Raw genomic sequence first — 19,857 nt, forward strand, 5'->3', positions numbered from 1 at the left:
TGTTTGCTTGCTTGCTTATAAGAGTATTTACAAACTGCCAACTCATAGGGGGAAAGTATCACAGCAGTGTACAATAAAATCGTTGGAACATCATAAAATATAAAAAATCCAATATAAAATCCAAAAATGCTGAACAAATGACCAGGACTGAATCAAATTAGTTCCCTAAAAATGGTTGAAACAAAAAACAAAAAAATGGTTTGGTATTATTTGTAAGCTGCCAGATAATACTGTTATTGAGTAGCATTTTATTGTTGTTGGGGGGGGGGAATGATTTGTACTTTTGACTGAAACAGTCAAAAAGGAGGATATTTGAGAAACAAAACCTGTTAATGTATAGCACATACAAAATCTACCTACCTATCCATCCATGATAGATAGATAGATAGATAGCTGATAGATGATAGATAGATAGATAGATAGATAGATAGATAGATAGATAGATAGATAGATGATAGATAGATGATAGATAGATAGATAGATAGATAGATAGATAGATAGATAGAGATAGATGAGAGAGAGAGAGAGAGAGAGAGAGAGAGAGAGAGACTTATACTAAAATTGGGCACGAAATTCAGCATCTTTAAAATTTGGTCCTTCCTTTAAAAAAACCGAACAGAACAAAACCCTAAAGTTTCTAATCCTTAGGATTCAGAAGATTGACTTGAAAGTGTTTGGGAAGCATCTGGTGAATCTCCATAGCTAAGGAAGGGACAGTTGATCTAGATCATCAGTGGTCCAGGTGTGGAATTTCTTGGTCCAATAGTGTTTTGCTCTTGCTTATCACAGCAAAATCCTTTCCTTTTTTTTTACTGAGAAGCAAATCCCACTGATTTCAATAGGACTTGCTCTCTAGTAAGCAAGCACAGTGGGCACCAGAATGAATAGTTAAAATAAATAAATAAATAAATGTAATGTGCATTTAATTTATCAGAATCAAGGGAATTGGGGTTTCTCAAATCAAAACTTGACTCCCTCCCGCCCAGTACGGAAAATACATGGAAAAGGAGGTGCGTGACCGCCCCTTGTTTTTAAACCTACAAGCCTTGTGACATTTCTGGGTTAAAGTGGTCCTAATACCGTTATGAATTCTGTGCTGGAAGGGTGAGACCTTGTCTGTCTTACGATTCTCCTCTCCTCCTTCCCCATCCCAGAATCCTTCATGTCTGTCTTTTTGATGGTCGGGAAATCACTCTTCAAACTTTTCTCTCTCCCCCCCCCCGCCCCCATTTCTCTGTGATTTTATTTTCACAGCTTTGGCTGCAGGTGTCAAAAAGCAGCCAGTGGCATTTCCACTCCTGGATTTAATTTGGCCAGGTTTATAAAGGAGGTGGCCCAACTGTACAATGACAGATTATGCAAATCCTTCAGGAGCAGCTAATCAATCACTAGGGTGTGAGCGGAATGCAACTGATCTCTGAATTAGCTTCTGCTGGAATGTGTTTGTGTGTAACCCCACACTGTCTGAATGACATCACAACAGCTTCTAGTCCTTGAAAACCTTGAGGATGATTAGCTGAAGGAATTGGCTGCTTCTGCCAATCATAATCCTCCAAAGCCGCCTTTATAGTTCTGTAGACATGAGCGGAGAGGGAGGGAGAAAGAGAAGAGCACAGCTAGGAAAGAGGCAGCGTAGCAGCAGCGGCAGCAGCAGCAGCGGCAGCTGGTATTCGGGTGATTAAGTAGTTCTCATTGCCTCTATGCTGTTCGGTGACTGCTCCCTGGTGTAATTCCTATGTCCGAAAAGGAAGCTGCATTTTAACGGTGTGCTGAACAGAGGTTTGAATCATTCCAGCTGGCTGCTTATTCCGAAAAGGACTGTGTGTATATAAATAAAATGTGACTGTTCCAAAGGAATCCAACGGACAGGGAGCAGAGCAGAAGGAGTCTTTCCGGGATACTATTCAAGCAGTGGGTATGATATTCTCAAATAAAGGAACAACTCCTGCCTTGCCGGGAACTGGATGAAGACGTCTCAACACCAGACTCCCCTTTCCCCTCATGGACCGTTACTTGAAAATAAATTATCTTTGGGTAAGTTGCGCCATACTTTGCACAGAGCATGGCTTCAGATGAGTTTTGTGTGTGTTTACTTGTAAACATATGGTGTGCATGTGTACATATGGAATAACTGCATGTATATACATAATTCTGTAGTATATATGAAGCCTGGTGGAATGGAGGAAATGACCAAATAACACCCACTATTCATAAAGTCTAACGTGGGGAAACTGGGGAGCATAATCAAACAAACCCAAATGCTTTTCAGTCAGGTTTCAAAGCTGAAGTATTCCGATCCACTAGGCATAACTGTGGTGATTGTTGATGGATGTCTGTCTCGAGGTTAGGAGGGTAGAATAAGTTAGCAGCAAATTAGAAAACGGTGGGAAATGGGATGGGAGGAACGAAGTTGAGGATCTTAGTCTGGACTTGCACTTCATGCTCTTTGTCCCACACTTTTTGACAGAAGAGACTATTAAAAGCCTGGCAAGGAAGGCAGATCAAAAGGTTATGATTATCTGGGATGATCCTTAAACTGAACCATTTAAAGCTCTTCCCTTGATAACTAATCTGTGAGGAAGGCAGCCCAGGCAAATTTGTTCTGTTCCACTGATTTTGTAGTTGAACAACATCTGTCCGGGACATTTAAGAGAGACTGATTGTTCTGTGTTTGCAACTACCAATTGCTTAAGTATGGGAGAAAACAGGGGCCGGGGGCGGGAGTGCAATGAGACTGGAAGAGAAAGTGCCTTCTGCTCTAGAGTTACAGCAAGAAAAACAGGGCATCCTAGCTGCTTTATCTTCTGGCTCCCAGTCACACTGCTGCCAGGAAGAAGTACTCAAAACAGAGCCATTCCTCGAAGTGATTCATACTCTTCACATAAGCCAGAAGTCAAAGCAGCTACAGCCACTTGTGTTGTATGTTTCCCATACAACCTGCTTCTATGTCCCTTAATATACATTGCCTTAGAAGTGTAGAGTCCAAGCAAAGTAATATTTTATTCCTGGATCCTGTTACTCATGCAGTCTGTGCGTGTTTACTTAGAAGTAAATGATGAAATGTTGAATGGTGCTTGTTCCCAGGTGAGTGGACACAGGACTGCAGCCTTAGAACTGTCCTCTTTCAAAGACTACTTAGGAAGAAATTAATTCACAGCAGAAGATCCTGGACTCTCCAAAAGCTAAACACAGAGGAAACTTTTGAATCAGGAAGACTTGTATTCAAGTCATCTGTTCAGGGCAGTGTGTAAAGCTGCCCAGGACCAATATGTTACTTGAAAGCAGTTTCACTGACATTAATGGAGCTCAGGTAGAGTAAAGGGGCTGATATAAGCCAAAGTCTCGTGGAAGACAAGGGGAAAGTTTTGCTTGCAAATTTTCTAAATGTTGTCAGAGAAACTGTCTATTTCACAAGCTGAGCTCTCTGCAGAAATGTTAAAAGTTATCTTTCACTCTTTAAGCTCAGGGCTTCTTTGATTATCAGCACATGTGTAATGTCTTATAGTCTCCAGAAAGGCAAATGTTCACAATTCAGTGCCAACCTGGCACAGGGTGAGGACTTTCTATAATGCTACTGAATAGTTCCCCTCTGTCCCATCAGTCTGACAGAATAAAACAAAGCCTGTGAATTAGTTTTAAATATAAATAGCAATGGCTGAGTCACAGACCACTTGCTTGTCATTAACTCTGATTTCCCTCTCTATATACAAATTATATATTTGTATATAGAGAGGGAAATCAAAGTTAATGACAAGCAAGTGGTCTGTATATAGGCTTTTTAAAAGCCCACAATTTCAACTCCAGCAACTTTGATCAGAACTTCATGGGTCTATAAACACTGTGATAACTGCTGGATGGTTCGACAATGGCAAGGCATCATTGTCATAATTGTCTCAGTGATCAAACTTATCATCATTCTCAGTGATCATGCCTTACTGCAGAAACAGGGCATTTCCTCCAGTTGCTAACCTTCAAAGTTGACCATACTAGATTTAGTTACAGATAGGTAGCCGTGTTGGTCTGCCATAGTCAAAACAAAACAAATTCCTTCCAGTAGCACCTTAAAGACCAACTAAGTCAGTTCTTGGTATACTAGATTTGTTACTCACAAGCAAGGCTGCTGTGAAATCTAGAAAGAAATGAAAAATAGCGTACTGGGCGGAACAAATTTGTTTCATAGGTTTAACACACCTACAAACACAAATTGCATATAATGTACATACCACACTTATAAAGAAAGAAAGAAACTACATGAAATAATCCTGCATTTTAAATATATATAGACAGGCTGAAAGTTTGGGCAACAGCACAAAGCACACTTATCTGAGAATATGTCTCCTTTAACTCAGTGGGATTTACTTCCAAGTAGACATGCCTAGAATTGCTTTGTGCATGGAATGATTAGGAAACTGTTCTTGGAAAGTATAGGCTTCCTTTGGCTCACATCCAATATTCCTAAAATAATTTTCCTTTCCAGGTCAATTATAACTTAACTTCTCAAAAGTTGTCTGACAGGATGAGAAATTCTACTCAGCAAATGTTTCCAACATTACAGAGATGTCAAATCTAATGATAGCTTTCGGATTTTTCTTCTTCCTGGAATTATATTTTGAAATAGAGTTAAAAATTCAAGCAAAAACACTTATAGAAACACATATAAAAATAAAATGAGGTCAATGAAGGAATAAATAAGTCTCCTGGTTGCAATCCTTAGCATATCGTGCTCCTGGGATAGCTACAGGGCAAGAGCATACCCTACAGTGCCATCCTAAGCCATCTACTCAGAATTAAATTCTGCTAAATTCAGTGGGGCTTATTCCAATGTTAGTGGGGTTAGGATTGCAGCCTAAGAAACAGAGAATTGCAAAGGCTTAGTAAGCATGTTCTTTCTGACCCAATGTGAACATTTTCTAACAGCAAGTATTTACCATACCTGGTAGGTAAATTTTTGACAGAGTTAGGTCAGAATTTCAGTTCCACCTGCAATTCAAGTGGCTCTCAGCAATTTGATGCTTCACTTTATAATCCCACTTCCACAAACTGGGAGGAGGAGAACTTTTGTCCCCCGATTTGCATGAAAATCTAGTGATCTAGTGATTACTTAAATTAGGCTACAACAGTATGAATTATCATTTAATAACCTTTTCTAAAGAAATAGATTCAAGGACTGGAATACAAACATATTTACTAGGGATATAGTATTTGAATATCTAACACTTGGTGGGCTGCTTCACATCTTATCATTTTCCTGCATGGAAATAATCTCTTATGTAGGGAAATGCTAGCTGACTGCAATATAGGAAGTATGTCATGAATAATTTTTTAGGCTGCCAGTACAGGGATTAGGTGGCTAATGCTGCTAGACTTTATACACACACACACACACACACACACACACACACACCTATATTTGCATAGGTACCGGTAGGTAAGTAGATGGATGGACGGATAACAGAGCCCTGGGCTCCTGCTGGGTAACACAGCAGAGAGCTGAACTCCTGGGTAGCTCATTGATGCCTGGGCCATCATCTCTGATTTCCAAGTTCTGCAGAACCTTAGCTAAGAAAATGAGAATGTTAGTACCTGGCTGTGAGCCAGACTAGGCAGGTATGGCTGTTGAGAAGAATGTTTTCTGGGTTGAATTTCATTAAAACATTATGTAAAAGCACACTATTGTACCTTAGCTTTGTCTCAGAAAAGTTTCCATTTCATATTGGCAAGCGTTCCTTTTCTCCTAATGAGAAGCTAGTGTAGCTGTACTTAATAATAATTTTAAATTCCTCCTCCTATACAGTACATTGTGAAAGACATGCAGAAGAGTGTTATATCCATTTTTTAAAAAGGAAGTGCAAATATCCTTTAATATCATTTTATAAGTGAATGGAGTTTAACCTATAAAAATGAGTGGTGTAAAAAAAGGAATATCATGCATATTAACCCAAAATCTGAGCAATTGTTAAAATACATGACTGCAGGTGATGTGTGTTAAATTGTGCCTTAGTATGGCAAAACATTAATCTAGCACGTAAAGAGTGGTATTCAACTCAGTTTTACTCAGAGAAGCCCTATTGAAATGAACGACTGTAACTCAGTGATTCATTCATTTCAGTAAGTCTGCTCTGAGTAACACTGAGTTGAATGCCTCCCAATGCGTAAAGTTAGTCTTCCTTGGGAGTTTGCTAAGAGAATAGATGTTTACCTGTAGGCATATCCATGCAGGATCATCCTGCTCCTTCGCTTGTTTGGTCTGATGTGGTTATGTGCTGGCAATTGTTCTCTCACCTGCATTCTCACTCGCTTATCTTTGGCAAGGTGGTACCTCTCAGCCACACCTGACCCATTCTCTATCCATTATATACATGTTTATTATCTGTAACATGGACTTGATCATACTGACCTACCTTACAGAATGGCTCCAAGTATTTCTGGAGCATATAAAGAAAGTCCTAGTGAAATGGCCATTGTTTACGGTGGGCACAATGTGTATAAAGGGCCTGTTTGCGTGTTCAGACCCAGAGACCTCCCCCCTAAAGAAACACACATTTGACTCAAATTTTAGTTTTGATTTTTGGCAGAATTTAGGCCACAACTTTATTGATTACAGAAAGTGAGTGGTTGCATAGGCTATGGTTCGACTAGCTCCCTGCACCCTAGCAGGTAGCGCTGACCCAGGGCTCCAGCATAGGTCAGCCAAGGGTGAACACCTGAGGTAGGTGGAAAGCTGGGAACAGACTATGTCCACTCCCCAGTTGCTCCCCTGGATTCAGGCACGGGCACAACCCCCTCTTGGGGGTGGACCAAACCAAGTTGAGTCCCTCGATTCCTTTAACGCAATACCCTTCACATAGGGATGGTGAGACCGTTCTCCCATCCCTATCACCTGAACCACAACCTTACAAGTTGTGACGATTTGCTACACGGCAGGTGAAACCCAAATGGCACCAGCCAATCAGCCAAGTGGGGAAAATTCCTGCCGTGCCCCTGTCCCAATGACAGACAACACACGACGGCATATCAAGGTCAATTGCAAAATTCCCTAAATATAGGGAGAGGTTGCCAAGTATTCTGATGCATGAGCCAAAAGAGGAAGCTCTGGGTCATGTGCAGTGGCATATATAGGTCCCTCAATCTGCTTAGACTGCACCCCATTGGTCAGATTAAACCCAGCAATGAGGGACCTACCAATCAGGTATTGTGGCTGTCCAATGTACCCACCCACAACACAGGAGGTCAGTCTCCAGGTCTCACCGCAACACGTGCTCTCTTTGAGGGAGGACTATATTGCAAGAATCCACAGGATCCTCTGTTTGCAGAGATGCAGTACTCATGCAGTGTGCACTGAAGTGTTGGTGGGTTCCCACGAAGCAAAATGCAGTGATAACACCAAGAACCTGTATTGAACTAACAGAACTGGGCAACAGGGGCAAAGCAACTGTTTATGTACATTTCTGTAGGCCTGGGCCACTCCCACTCTCAATGGGATTGGCTGTCTAAATTCCCACGCTATGAATCATAACCCAGAGTTTAAGGGCCAATGGCAATGGCCCAAATCCTGAAATATTCTGATTGGATATCATGTCTCGAATCAGACCACAGAGGCTCAGAATCCTGAGTCCAGACTCAAGCTGGAGGGAGAAAGGTTGTTTTCTGCTGCTCCAGAGAAGCGGACATGGAGCAATGGTTCTAAACTACAAGAAAAAAGATTCCACCTAAACATTAGGAAGAACTTCCTGACAGTAAGAGCTGTTCGACAGTGGAATTTGCTGCCAAGGAGTGTGGTGGAGTCTCCTTCTTTGGAGGTATTTAAGCAGAGGCTTGACAACCCTATGTCAGGAGTGCTCTGATGGTGTTTCCTGCTTGGCAGGGGGTTGGACTCGATGGCCCTTGTGGTCTCTTCCAACTCTATGATTCTATGATTCTATGAAACACAGACCACTGAATACATAACATGCACAGACTCACACACACATCACAAAGGATCCTAGTGAGTGAGTGCTGGACCACTCAATAACATGAGCAAGCCCTCACCACAAAATTGCCTCTCCTCCCCATTCCCAAGGAGTGTATGGCAACAATGCAGTTTTACAGGAGTCAGGAAAGGGATGCAGGGCTGCCTGATTTGTGCCTCATATGTCATACGATATTGAATCAAAGCTCCTCCTCTCTGCCTAACTAGTCTCATTCTCGGTTCTGTTTCATGCTCACAATGGTGTGTGCTTGAATATTGGGTCATGCATAAAGCAGTATCTTGGAAAAGGAGGCACCATATTGCATTGGGCTTTGTGCCCAATCCCTCCAAGTGGAACATGCCATCTGCAGTGACCCTAATGTTCTCCTAATGTGCTATTTGTATTTGCTGTGACGCTTTAGGGCCAATGACCAGAGCCCCATTTGACAGAATGAGCAGAAGGACCTTCAAAAACTGTATGGATGGTATACCACATTTTGAAGTATTCACATTTCAATTTAAATAGGTGGGGATCAAGCCATCCAGGGTAGATTTACACTATACATTTAAAGTATATTCAACATTTAAAGCCCATAACTTTCCCAAAGGATCTTGGGTATGGTCGTTTTCCCTTCACAAAAACAGCCATTTCCAGCAACCTTGACAAATGACAGTTCTCAGCATTCTTTGGGGTAAGTCATGTGCTTTAAATGTGTGTTGAACATCCTTTTAATGTACAGTGTGGATCTTCCCTCAGCCCAGTGTCTAAAACTACCTACCTGCACCACTGAACATTTTAGAAGGCTTGGCAGGTTTTCCCATGAGTGCATCAAAAAGCTAAAGAATAGCTTTTTCTTTTCCTGATCATATTTTGCCGTCTCCTCGACCCCATCTCAATATGACTAACAGTGAGCAGTGGTTACATCTACAGTTTTCTTGTCTTGTTAAAAATGGTCCCAAAGTGTTCCTGACTATTAATATTATATGACGCCAAATTCGTCTGAATAGCCTGAGGGCCATCTTCAGGGTGTTCCACCTGAGGCTGCTTCCCATTCTGCCTTTCTTGCAGCACATCATTAGAGATGGCTCAGATCCAGAGATTTTGAGACCAACCTGTTTCTTCTCCACTTCCTGAGAAAAAGGCTGGACTTAGAAAGCAGAACCTGAGTTGGGAAGTGAAAGGGTACAGAAAGACACAATGGGAAAATACGGTAGGTCAACAAGCATTCCAAGTTCAGGAAATAGTAGATGGTCATGAAAACACCCCCTTCTCTGAACTGTAAATCTGGAGAAGTGGGGTTTTTTACCCATCTTTTTAAGGGGAGCTGATGTACAGGTTGTTTTCAGAAGAGGTATTGGCTGCTATGGGAGTCTTTCTGTCAACCTTTCTTATGAATGCACAAGTATACATAACATAATATGAGTATTAGGCATGTGTGGATTCTGTCTGTAGCACTTTTTCAAGCTCCCATGTTCACAGAAATCTTTGTCAGTGGTACACCAGCTATATTCATGTGTATATTCCAGTTCACGTAGAATAAGGGTGGGGAACATTTTTTTACTCAGGATTTCTGACAGGGCTCTCTCCTAGCCTGTCCTGGAGATGCTAAGGGTTGCACTTGGGATGTTCTGCATGCAAAGCAGATGCTTTATCACTGAGCTACAACCCTTTCCATAGGAGGCCCCTCTCTGCTTCATTTTCTGTGGTGCCATCAGGGCTAAACTTTGGGACAGATGTCCAGGGCCCCACTTAGCAGAACAAGCAGGAAAGTTCATAATGCAGAAGATTGTGCAGCAATAAAACTGCTAGTGTGTTTGCAAAGCTAAGCAGGGTCTAGTATGGTTGGGGGACTGTGTGTTGAGATTCCTGCATTGCAGGGGTTTGGACTAGATGTCCGTTGGGGTTCCTTCCAACTCTATGATTCTTTTATTCTAAGTTTTAATATAGGATCGTCTGTACCATATTTGTGTTGCTAGTGATGTTTAGGAATGCAGTTTCAGCCTGATGAACACTGACAGTTTGGCAGATGTTAGTGGCACTAAGATGAAGATGCAACATGTAAGCCTTACTGGCCTCTGCTCTGTTCACAAATTCTATTCCGCATTCCTTGTGAGATAATAGCTGGAATAGTGGGAAGGCTACTCTGACAATGTGGTGTACTTTTACCTTTGAATCTTGGGGCATTCAGGGCTGCTCAATAGGAACCAACTTCAGCAAGCGGTGAGAAGGAAGGATGTGCAATATACATGTTTTGTTTGCATGCAGTTTAGTGTTCATAATACAGACTGACCTGTGTGTTGCGGCTAGGGAAATCGGTCTAAAGTGCAAAGCGACAAGTGAAGTGTTGTTTCTGCAGTTTTCACAAATCCTGATAGACAAGGAGATGGAGAACAAAGCATCAGCTCTTGAATGCCACGGAATGTGTGAAGGAGAACATTTGGCATCCTTTAATAACACCCCAGAGTGTGCTGGGAAACGCAGCAGCCCAACACAATATTGATGCACTCAGAATGCCTCTATCATTCAAGGAGTTGGAAATGTAATAGGGTGTGGTATGTGCACAAACATTGACAGCAGGAGTGTGCAGTAACCAGAAGCCTAATAGCCCATGGCCCAAAGCACAGGTTAGCAAGTGGGGATGAGACATCCTGACTTGCATTGGCAAGATGTATCTTGTCCTGGAGGGGTAATTTAGCCATATGTCTGAGCCTCTTCTCAGCCAGTTCTCTGCAGCAAGCATTTCTTTTTAGCCCCTGGGGGACAAATACACATTCTGCTTAGTTAATTAAAAGACAGAATCCCGCATGTGAGAAACACATAGAACCCTAGAGTTGGAGCGGGGCATGCAGGGCAGGACATCTCTTCCAACTCACTGTAGGAAACCCATATGCCAAACATGTGGCTATCTTCCCTCCACCCCTCTGCTTGGTGCACCTCCTAATGTTCAACTGAAATTGACCTTCCTATAATTTGCGCCCTGTTGGTGTTTAGAGTTAATATGCAGCTTGGAAGCTTAACTGAATCCCAGTTGGAGGAGCACATTTTATCTGTGGATATAATTGCAATGAGATTCTGGATTTGGAAAATAAGAAAGAAAAATGTATTCAGGAAAATACATAGTTGATAGGAAAGATATTAGTTCTGTCTAACTAAGGTGGAGATACAAAGAGCTATGATTGCTTTGGTGTCTCTTCTTCCAAGGTGATGATGAAGAGGAAGCAGGAAATGAGGTCAGCAGCACTGATGGTGTCACTGAAGGAAGGTCAATAGGTCTGCACAACTAGGACAGTCTAGGAAGGTTAGATGTTTCTCTCTCGGTACCCTTCTCATAAAGGTATGTCAGCCTACAGCCTGAATTGCACCCCAACACTTCAATTGCACCCTTGGGGGGCAGTTGTTTTCCACATCTTCGCTGCCCTCCAGTGAACCTGTTCCAATCTACCAATCCAGAAGTGGTTCACCCAGTAGGGTGGAGCTGCAGTTCTAGCTTCCCAGCAGAAGTGTTGCTGTTGTTAATGGGGGGAGAGGAAGGGAGGGCCAGCCATCAGCGAGGTCAGGGCTGTGCAGGTGCACCAGTGGGAATGCTGGATTGGCTCCACTGGTGCATCCCCACCATCTTGAACTTGCTTCTGGCTTGCCTCTCCTACTGCTGAGAAGCCAGCATTGTGGCCTCACCCCTGCTGCTGTCTACACCCTTAAAATGTGATGTCTGAAACTGTACACAGTACTCTAGATGTGGAGTACTGTGAGGAATAGTGAGGAATAAAGCAGCATTATTACTTTGTGCAACTTGGAAACCAGGCTAGAGTTAAATGGATAAGTAAATAAACAGGCTAATGTGCCCTGCTTGATTTCTGATATAGATATTGTTGTTCTGTAGTTGTGAACAATTCCCCACCTCCCACCAATTTTTTGATTGCCTGGTTTTAAAATTAGCAACCGGATGCACAAAACCCCCATTCATTTTAGTGAAACAAATTCTTCTGCAAGCTAGCTGGAGAGGAACAAAACAAAGGCTGAGTTGTGCATCCAGGTGCTGATGTCCACTAACATCACATTGCTCTTAATTCATTGATTGTCATAACTGCTTTGTGCGGGAGACTGAGAGGGGGGGGGGAAGGATGAAGAACTCCACATATGGAGAAGTTGTTTGGAAAAGCACAAATATCCAGAAAATGTCTCTTTGGATCCTAGCCCATGTATATTGAAGTAAAGTTGCCAAATTTCTGCAGATTCCCTCTTTCCTGTGACGTTTCCCCCATATAAGTTACAGAGCAAGAACTGTAAGAGGTGGGAGTTTTAAGCTTGCTGTCTGTTGAGCCTGGCAAATCTGTCAATGTTGTTTTCTCTCTGTTTCTCCTTTTCCCAGTCTTGACTTCAGTGCTCTACATTTCCACATCGGTTTGAATTTTAAAAAAAATCATGAAAACTCATCAGCACTTTAGTGTGAATTTATCCCAATATGCACATTTTTGCAGACTAATTTCCTCTATTATATTGCATTGTTTTACATTCTTTCCATCAGTATATGCACGTTGATGCAAAATTCACCCTAGTATATTCATGTTTGTACACTTGGTTGCAGAACAGCATTGCAAAATTTGGAGAAGTGCAAATTTTGAAGACTGGCTGGGTTTTGGTTCCTGTTTTGTTTTAAAACATGCAAATTTGGTCAGTTTGCCTTTAAATGCAAATGGAATCAATTTTTTTCCTCCATCCCTAGTGTAAATTCACATATAACATAGCAATGGGAAGCCTGTGACCCTCCAGATTTGTTGGACTTCAACTCTCACAGCCCCAGCAGGTATATAATTAGAGGTGTCTAACATGATGTGCACTACAGCTCCCATCATGCTAGGAGTAAGGCCTGATTGGAGTCTTAACAACATCTGAAGGGCCATATTTAGCCACCCTGACTTAAAAAGTCTATGTCATCCCAAAGCATCTGCTGATGGGAAGGTGGTGGCTGCAGATTTTTGGCAGTGTGGTGCCAGTGGGGTCTTCAGTGAAGTTGCCCTCCCCCCAATGGAGTAGGGTTGCAGCTTGCAGAATACCCCTGGATCCATCACTATCATTGGTAATCCAAGTGGTCCCTGTAGTGTAGAGTGCCTTTAAAAATGCCACAGCCAGTATGTGGGTAACCTAGTTTTAATTATCTTTGTTCAGGAAACCTTCTGGTTAGAGTACTGCAATGTATTATATGTGGGCCTGTCCAGAAGCATCTGCTAGTACAGAATTCTGCAAACAGATTGCTAATGAGGACCAGCAGTTCAGACTTATAGCACCAGTTCTGGCATGACTGCACTGTCTTCTAATACATTTGGGGGCACAATTCAAAGTGCTGGATTTGACTTATGAAGCCTTACGTGGCTGACAAACCCATACCTTCGAGAACATATCTCTCTGCATAAACCTGTCTGGACCCTTAGGAAATCATTTGTGGCCATCCTCCAGCAAAAGTACAGTGAGTGGCTATAGGACAGAGGACTCCTTAATAGTGGGCCCCCAATTATGGAGTGTTCTCTTCAGGGTTGCTGCCTTTCATAAACATGGTCCTCTTTTCAGCGCCAGTCCTTGACTGCCAAGCATTGGGTTGGTGATGTTTTCTCATCTGCTGGGTTGTTTTTAATGGTGGGTCATACATCATGCATTTATGTGAGAAGCTGGATGTTTTAACTTTTTGGAAATTTATGTATCACTGCCTTTGAATTGTCACTTTGAATATTACTGTAAGTTTACTTTGGTCATGTCGATGTAAACCTCCTTGGGTTTGAGGCAATAAATAAATAAAGGGATTTTTTTTTTCTTTTAAGGTGGAAAAAGAACAGTGCATTTATTGTACCTGCCTCATTTCCATCACATAGCGCCACAAAAGAATTCTTCATATAACGAGTCATTGCTTGACCTAAGCTATGTTGAAAGGATTGCATAGAAATGTAATTGTAAGAGCAATCATAGCTAGAAAAATAAATGTATAGGGAATTTTTCATACAGCCTTCTTTACAAATCATTGAAGTGTAAGTACATTAGTTTATCTGGTTTCAGACCTACTGAAATCAGTGGGGACTGATGACCCAGGTTTGTTTCGAAGTGCAAGAGTTCATTCAATCATTTAATAAGACTTTAGACCTCCTATTATGTAGCAATTTCTTACACCACCATGCTTATAAAGTGGTTCTCATAAAACAATAGGCGGAAAATAATACTGTGCTGGAATTCAAAATGTTTTGTAAAATCCCACCCCCAAAAAAATTCTTGTGGAGGACTCTAGTATCCCACTCAGTTATTTTTTTCTTGCGAAACCAACATGGATTTTCATGCATAATGTAATCTTTTTCCATATGCTGATTTCCATGGGATTTACTCAAAAAAGGGCATATGACAGAACCAAACTTTGCTTTTTTAAAAATGGGGTTGTTGCTCCATGAACAAATTGGTCAGTTTGAAAGACAAAGAAATAATAATCTCGGCTATCTAACACAACCAAGAGCAGAACCCAATCCAGGCCCACTGTATTCTGTATTCACTATCAGTGTGTTGTTGTTGTTTTAATTAAAAAGAAATCCTTTTAATTTGCTTTGTGTTTGTATTCAAGCAACCATTGTCAGATGCTTCAAATAGTGTCAGCATTCGGGGGGGGGGGCAGGAATGCCGCAGCAGCTTTAACCCTGGAAACACAACACAGCTGAACTGTTTGTAGAAGTTCGGGAAACTTTATGCTGTAAAGGGAAATGCAATCTCTTTGCTACCATAAATGTTTAGTGGTTTGTGGAGTTTTGCATTCATGCTGCATTTGTGATATTTTTAGTGCATTATGGACTTTTATATCCCTGCTGCCCCAACCATAGTCATATACATAGACAGCATGTAATGGAACACTGTAAGATTCTAGTGCACCACAAAAGTGCTAGGTAGTAGAATTCATGCGCTGATTCACACATGCGCTGAGAGCTGGAACACCTTGGTAATCATCGGCAAATCTCTTCTAAAGGAATGGCAAATTTAACCTGAGCTAGTCTTTCGAGTGCCAAAGCACATCAATGAACTTCAGTAGCTTTCCCCAACATTGTCATGAGTTTTATCTACATTCAGAAAGGCAAACAAGTCCTGAATGTGCACACAGAAAATGATGCACGCTCCAAATCCGTTACTTCAAAGGCGCTAGGATTTTGTTACATTGCCAGTTCCCATTTTGTTTAGCCAAGTGAAATCAACTAAAGAAATGTAAAAATGCATGTAATCTAAAAGGGTGGTATTCAGCTCAGTTTTACTTAGAACAGACCCATTAAAATTTATGACCACGATTTTGGCTTAGTTGAATATCAGACAAATGCCTTTGTATTACAACCCAGGATTTAGGGAAGTTTTCACTTATTCTTTCCACATCTATACAACTCTTGGCATTTATCTCTTGTCCTGGGTCTGCAGAACAGGAGGAAAATACACTCAGGGGACCAAGAGTCACTGGGAATTTGCACCTGCTGCCTCCCAGAAAGACCACCATGGCAAGGAGATCAGTATGGACCCATCTATCGTCACGAACTCATTGACAGGCTCTCTTTTTAAGTGCAGTCCACACCAGGAAGCTTAAAAACACAAGACGGTGCAGTACAAAACCAGAAAGTGAAATAAGGCACATTGCAAAGGTTATTTTTAAAAATCTATCGACCAGAGAAAGGAGCAGCTGAAGGAGCCCAGTTTTCCCCTTTTGTATCATGAGATCACATCCACCACATACATTGAAAAGACAATGAAAACACATAGCTTTCCCTCAGAGATTCTTGGAGACTGTTGTTTCCTATTACAGAACTACAGTTAACAAGCTACAGTTCCCAAGATGCTTTCAATGTGTTTTTATTGTGCTTTAAATATATGGTGTGGGAAGGTTAGTCTGAGCTTGCAGTGAGTGACGTGGCCTTTTATCTCTTTACAATGCTTAGAACATTTAAAGTGAAATTTGTGGTGGTGGTGGTGGTGGTTATTTATCCTGTGTATCACAGTGCTGGTTGTGACTTCAGATTTACCACCTCTTCCCTGTGATACAGAAGGATCAGCTGTGGAGTGCATGGTATTAAGCTATGCACACAGCAAAAGTTAATTTATACCTCATTAATGAGGTATGATTTCTGAAGAGTTTAAGTAGAAGTAGTCCTGCAAACCTGCACTTTAAGAGTAATCCACAATGGTCAAACAAGACATATGTCTCTTGAATCTGATTTTTCTTTTTCTAAAGCAACTATAAATCAAAACACTGGAGTGTTGTAGAGAGGGGAGAAAAAATGTATGGAAAAATATTTCTCTTCCTATCTCACATCCTGATTTTCTAATTGGGCTGAGATAGCCAAACTGGCTACAAAGGACTAGACAACAGTGGTCTAGTAATACCATTAATTGTTCCATGTGCAGCTTAACTTTAAGTGCATATCATCTCTATCACAAATATTCTACATTCCTTGGTAAAACATTCTATTACGACATATTGCTGCTGGATGTTGTGTATGTGGTCCAAAACTTTGCAGGGTTCCTATGTGCACAGCGGAACTTCTTGCAATCTGAGATGACGCTCTTTCTTTTCCATGATGTGGGGATTCCTGCCATATACCCCAAAGTCCACAACTCTTAGGAGATAAAAGGACAGCTTCTGGTAATACAGAGCTCTGTTTGCACACCGGATCCCCAGCATGCTGGGTTGGGAAGTGCACATTCCAAATTCATATGCAAACCAAAACACAACGGTCTTTGAAACAAATTACGCAATGCAGTTCTCCAGCCAAGTAATGTGTTCAAAAAGTGTGCATATAAATATACTTTTCGGCTTTGGCCCCAACTTGGTGGAACACTCTATCACAGGAGACCAGGGCCCTGCGGGACTTGACATCCTTCCGCAGGGCCTGCAAGACGGAGCTGTTCCGCCTGGCCTTCGGTCCGGGCCCAGTTTTACCCCCCTCTATGGGACCCTGCAAGTTACCTCTTTGGCCCTTTTATCGGCTCATGTGGGACCAACATGGAGGTTCCCGACCCCTATGGTTGTAATTCATGGGCAGTCATTTAATTTTATCCTGATTCTAATTTTAAGCTGTAATTTAATCAATTGTTTGATTGTGTTTTAATGTATTTGATATTTTATGTTAGCTGCCCTGAGCCTGGTCTTGGCTGGGGAGGGCGGGGTATAAATAAAAATTTATTTACATACAAATACGTGCTAGAGAAAATAACATACAAATACATTACAATAGGGGAAATTGCTTTGCAGAAATGTCTTTATACGCAAAATTGCATTTAAAAAAATGTAAGTAGTAAAAATTGCATTAAAATGCAGATGCAGTTTCATTAGGATTATTTTTTAAGTCACAAAAGTGATATGGAAATGTGGAATTGAAAAATGAGAAACTGAGAGGAACCAAATGTATGAATTCCTTAATGTGTTTGTATGTGGGTATCTATTTCCCATTGCACTTATTGTTGGCTCTAATCCCATGCTCTTTGTAAACCCTGGCATATGCAAAGAGCTTGCAGGGGAAAGGAGATTTATATCATATCCCAGCAGAGGATATGTGGCATCATATGCTATCTAGTCCCAGGAGACCTGGCTACAGAGAGGTGGTTAACTGCGTTCTTGAGTACTGTATGATACAAAAGCAACGGATAAGGATAAGTAAAGAAATGAGGAGTGGGAGACAAATAAAATAAAAGAGTTATCTATCACATTGATAATATTTTCCTTGTTTTGCTTTTAGTTTACCATCGCTGTTCAGTCACCAGCTGTGCGCCATAAAACCCACTGAGTATCTGTGCATATTAATGCTGCTGTTTGAGCCTCTGTATTTGCATCACCCAGCTCTTTTTATTTTTAACAGAGCTACCTTAATGTTGCATTAATGCAGGTCTCCTGGCTGAAAGAGGAAAGCAAATCATACCTCAGAAACTTGATTGTGTTGCTGGCAGCAGTACAAAAACAGCTGTAAATGTAATATATATGGACTCCACCAAAAAGCATTTGATAGTGTCTCACAAAAAAAAAAAAGTTACTTGCAAAATTCAATTAAATCAAATTGGCTCAGAGCAATGACTTGACACATGGTCCAAAATGTAGCCAAAACCCATTTTCAAATCCCAATGATACGCTTTAATGTATTGAGTTGTAGTATCTTGGAAACTGTCTAGGCGCTGGCCACAGTTTTGTTTCAGTATTCAGTCTGTATATTACTTAGGAGAAGAGAAGTGGTTCGGAACAGAATCATTAGATTTGCAAATTCTGGAAACATGAGCATAGGCATAAAAGGGAATCATGGGACTGAGTCCTTTTTATAATGAAAGACCCAGAGATGAAAGAATTGTGCTCTGTGCCAGATGCTGCTCATCACCCATCAATCTCTGGCACCAAACCTTCAACAGGTTTACTGTCACAAACTACAAAACACACCCAAATACACACTTCAAATACAGTTTAGTCAATGTGAGAGCCACATGGACCCATAGCCAACCCTCTGGGAACAGCTGCTATACATGGTGGCATTCAACTAACTTTATGTTAGAGTAGACCCATTAGGCTGGATTCAACTAACTTGTTGCATGCATGGAACAAGCTTCTCTCATGCAATGGGATTGTCCTGCCTCTCCTCCACCTGCATCCTGTGCTCCCAAAATTAGCTCTGGAGAGTTGGGGGAACCTGCAGAAGAAATGTAGGGGAGCAATCCTGGTGTGCAAGCAGACCTCATTCTGCACATGCATATCCCAGTTAACGCTACACTGAAATCCACCTACTGAAATGAATTGACATGGCTAAGTTAGGTCTATTAATTTAATGTTTCTACTCTGAGTGAAACTTTGTTGAAGACCTGCTATTACCTCTGACAAAGAGATGTTGTCTGCAGCCTTGCACTTTGCTGCCTCTCAAGAATAATTGCTATAAATGCTCATAATCAGTACAACGGTCCTTATATAATGAAACATTCACAATGGTCAAAAAAACAACAACAGGAAACAGAATCTATCTCCCCAACAGTCCTCATTTGTGCATCCTTCTGTCTTCGGCGGCTCAACTGCATCCTCAGTCCAGGCTTGAGAAGATAAGCATTGAGAATCTGAGACAGGGAAGGCAATGTGTGGCACAGGCATGCATGGAAGAATCCATAACTGCTCATTAACAGCAGAGACAAATTTTAGCCGCAAAGCTCTCTCTGCATGCATTCCATGCAGTGGCCTCTGGCTAGTTCAACCACATGACTAGCATCACCCCTATATAAAGAGAACGTATATGCAGTGTTGATATACTGTCCTGAACAAAAGTCCATGGGATATGATGAACACTTCATCAAGGAAGTAGAGATTAGGGTCAATCTAAAGTTGCAGGATCTTGGGTATCTCAAAGCAGACAACTGGCTCCAGCGAGGTCTGGGGTTAAACTGAAGCCTTTTATCTCTCCTAAGTTCTGTCCACTCACCTCTTTTGAAGCCTTAAAGGGATAGTCCTTTGGCCTAGAGCCTAGAACTCCACCAGCAATGAATTGGCTCCTACTCTGCACACTCAACAGGCACTGAGGAGCATGAGACCTATGGTGTTAAGGGAGCCAGTTTCACCAAGGGATGTCATCTCTGGGGTTCAAAGTTCAATGAGGTCAAGGGACAATGTTAAGATGAGAACATAAGAAGAACACTGCTGGACCTTCTCATCCAGCATCCAGCTTTCAGAGTGACCCTATGGGAAGCCCATGAGCAGAACCCAAGTGCAATTGCTTTCTCCCCACCCGTGATTCCCATAAACAGATACTCAGAGGGAAACTGCCCAGTAGTTCTTTCATAAATAGCATTCGAACAGTTCCACTCTTTTGCCCATTAAATCTGAGAAGTGAGTGAACAGTGGTTGCTTTGCATTTGGCTCTTGAGATATCATCAAAGTTTTAAGAAG

General features: G+C 41.6%; 1 protein-coding gene across 2 annotated transcripts in view; it reads left to right on the top strand.

Moving 5' to 3' along the window:
• Positions 1–1,504: 1,504 nt before the first annotated feature.
• Positions 1,505–19,857, top strand: part of NDST4 (N-deacetylase and N-sulfotransferase 4) — a 120,103-nt gene continuing 101,750 nt past the window's right edge. For both annotated transcript variants that reach the window (XM_081876759.1, XM_081876758.1), the window contains exon 1: positions 1,505–2,034. The gene's annotated coding sequence lies outside the window, so the exon portion shown is untranslated. The remainder of the gene's footprint in view (positions 2,035–19,857) is intronic.

This window comes from Podarcis erhardii (assembly GCF_964252035.2).
Source record: "Podarcis erhardii genome assembly, chromosome: 9".
Taxonomy (NCBI): Eukaryota; Metazoa; Chordata; class Lepidosauria; order Squamata; family Lacertidae; genus Podarcis; species Podarcis erhardii.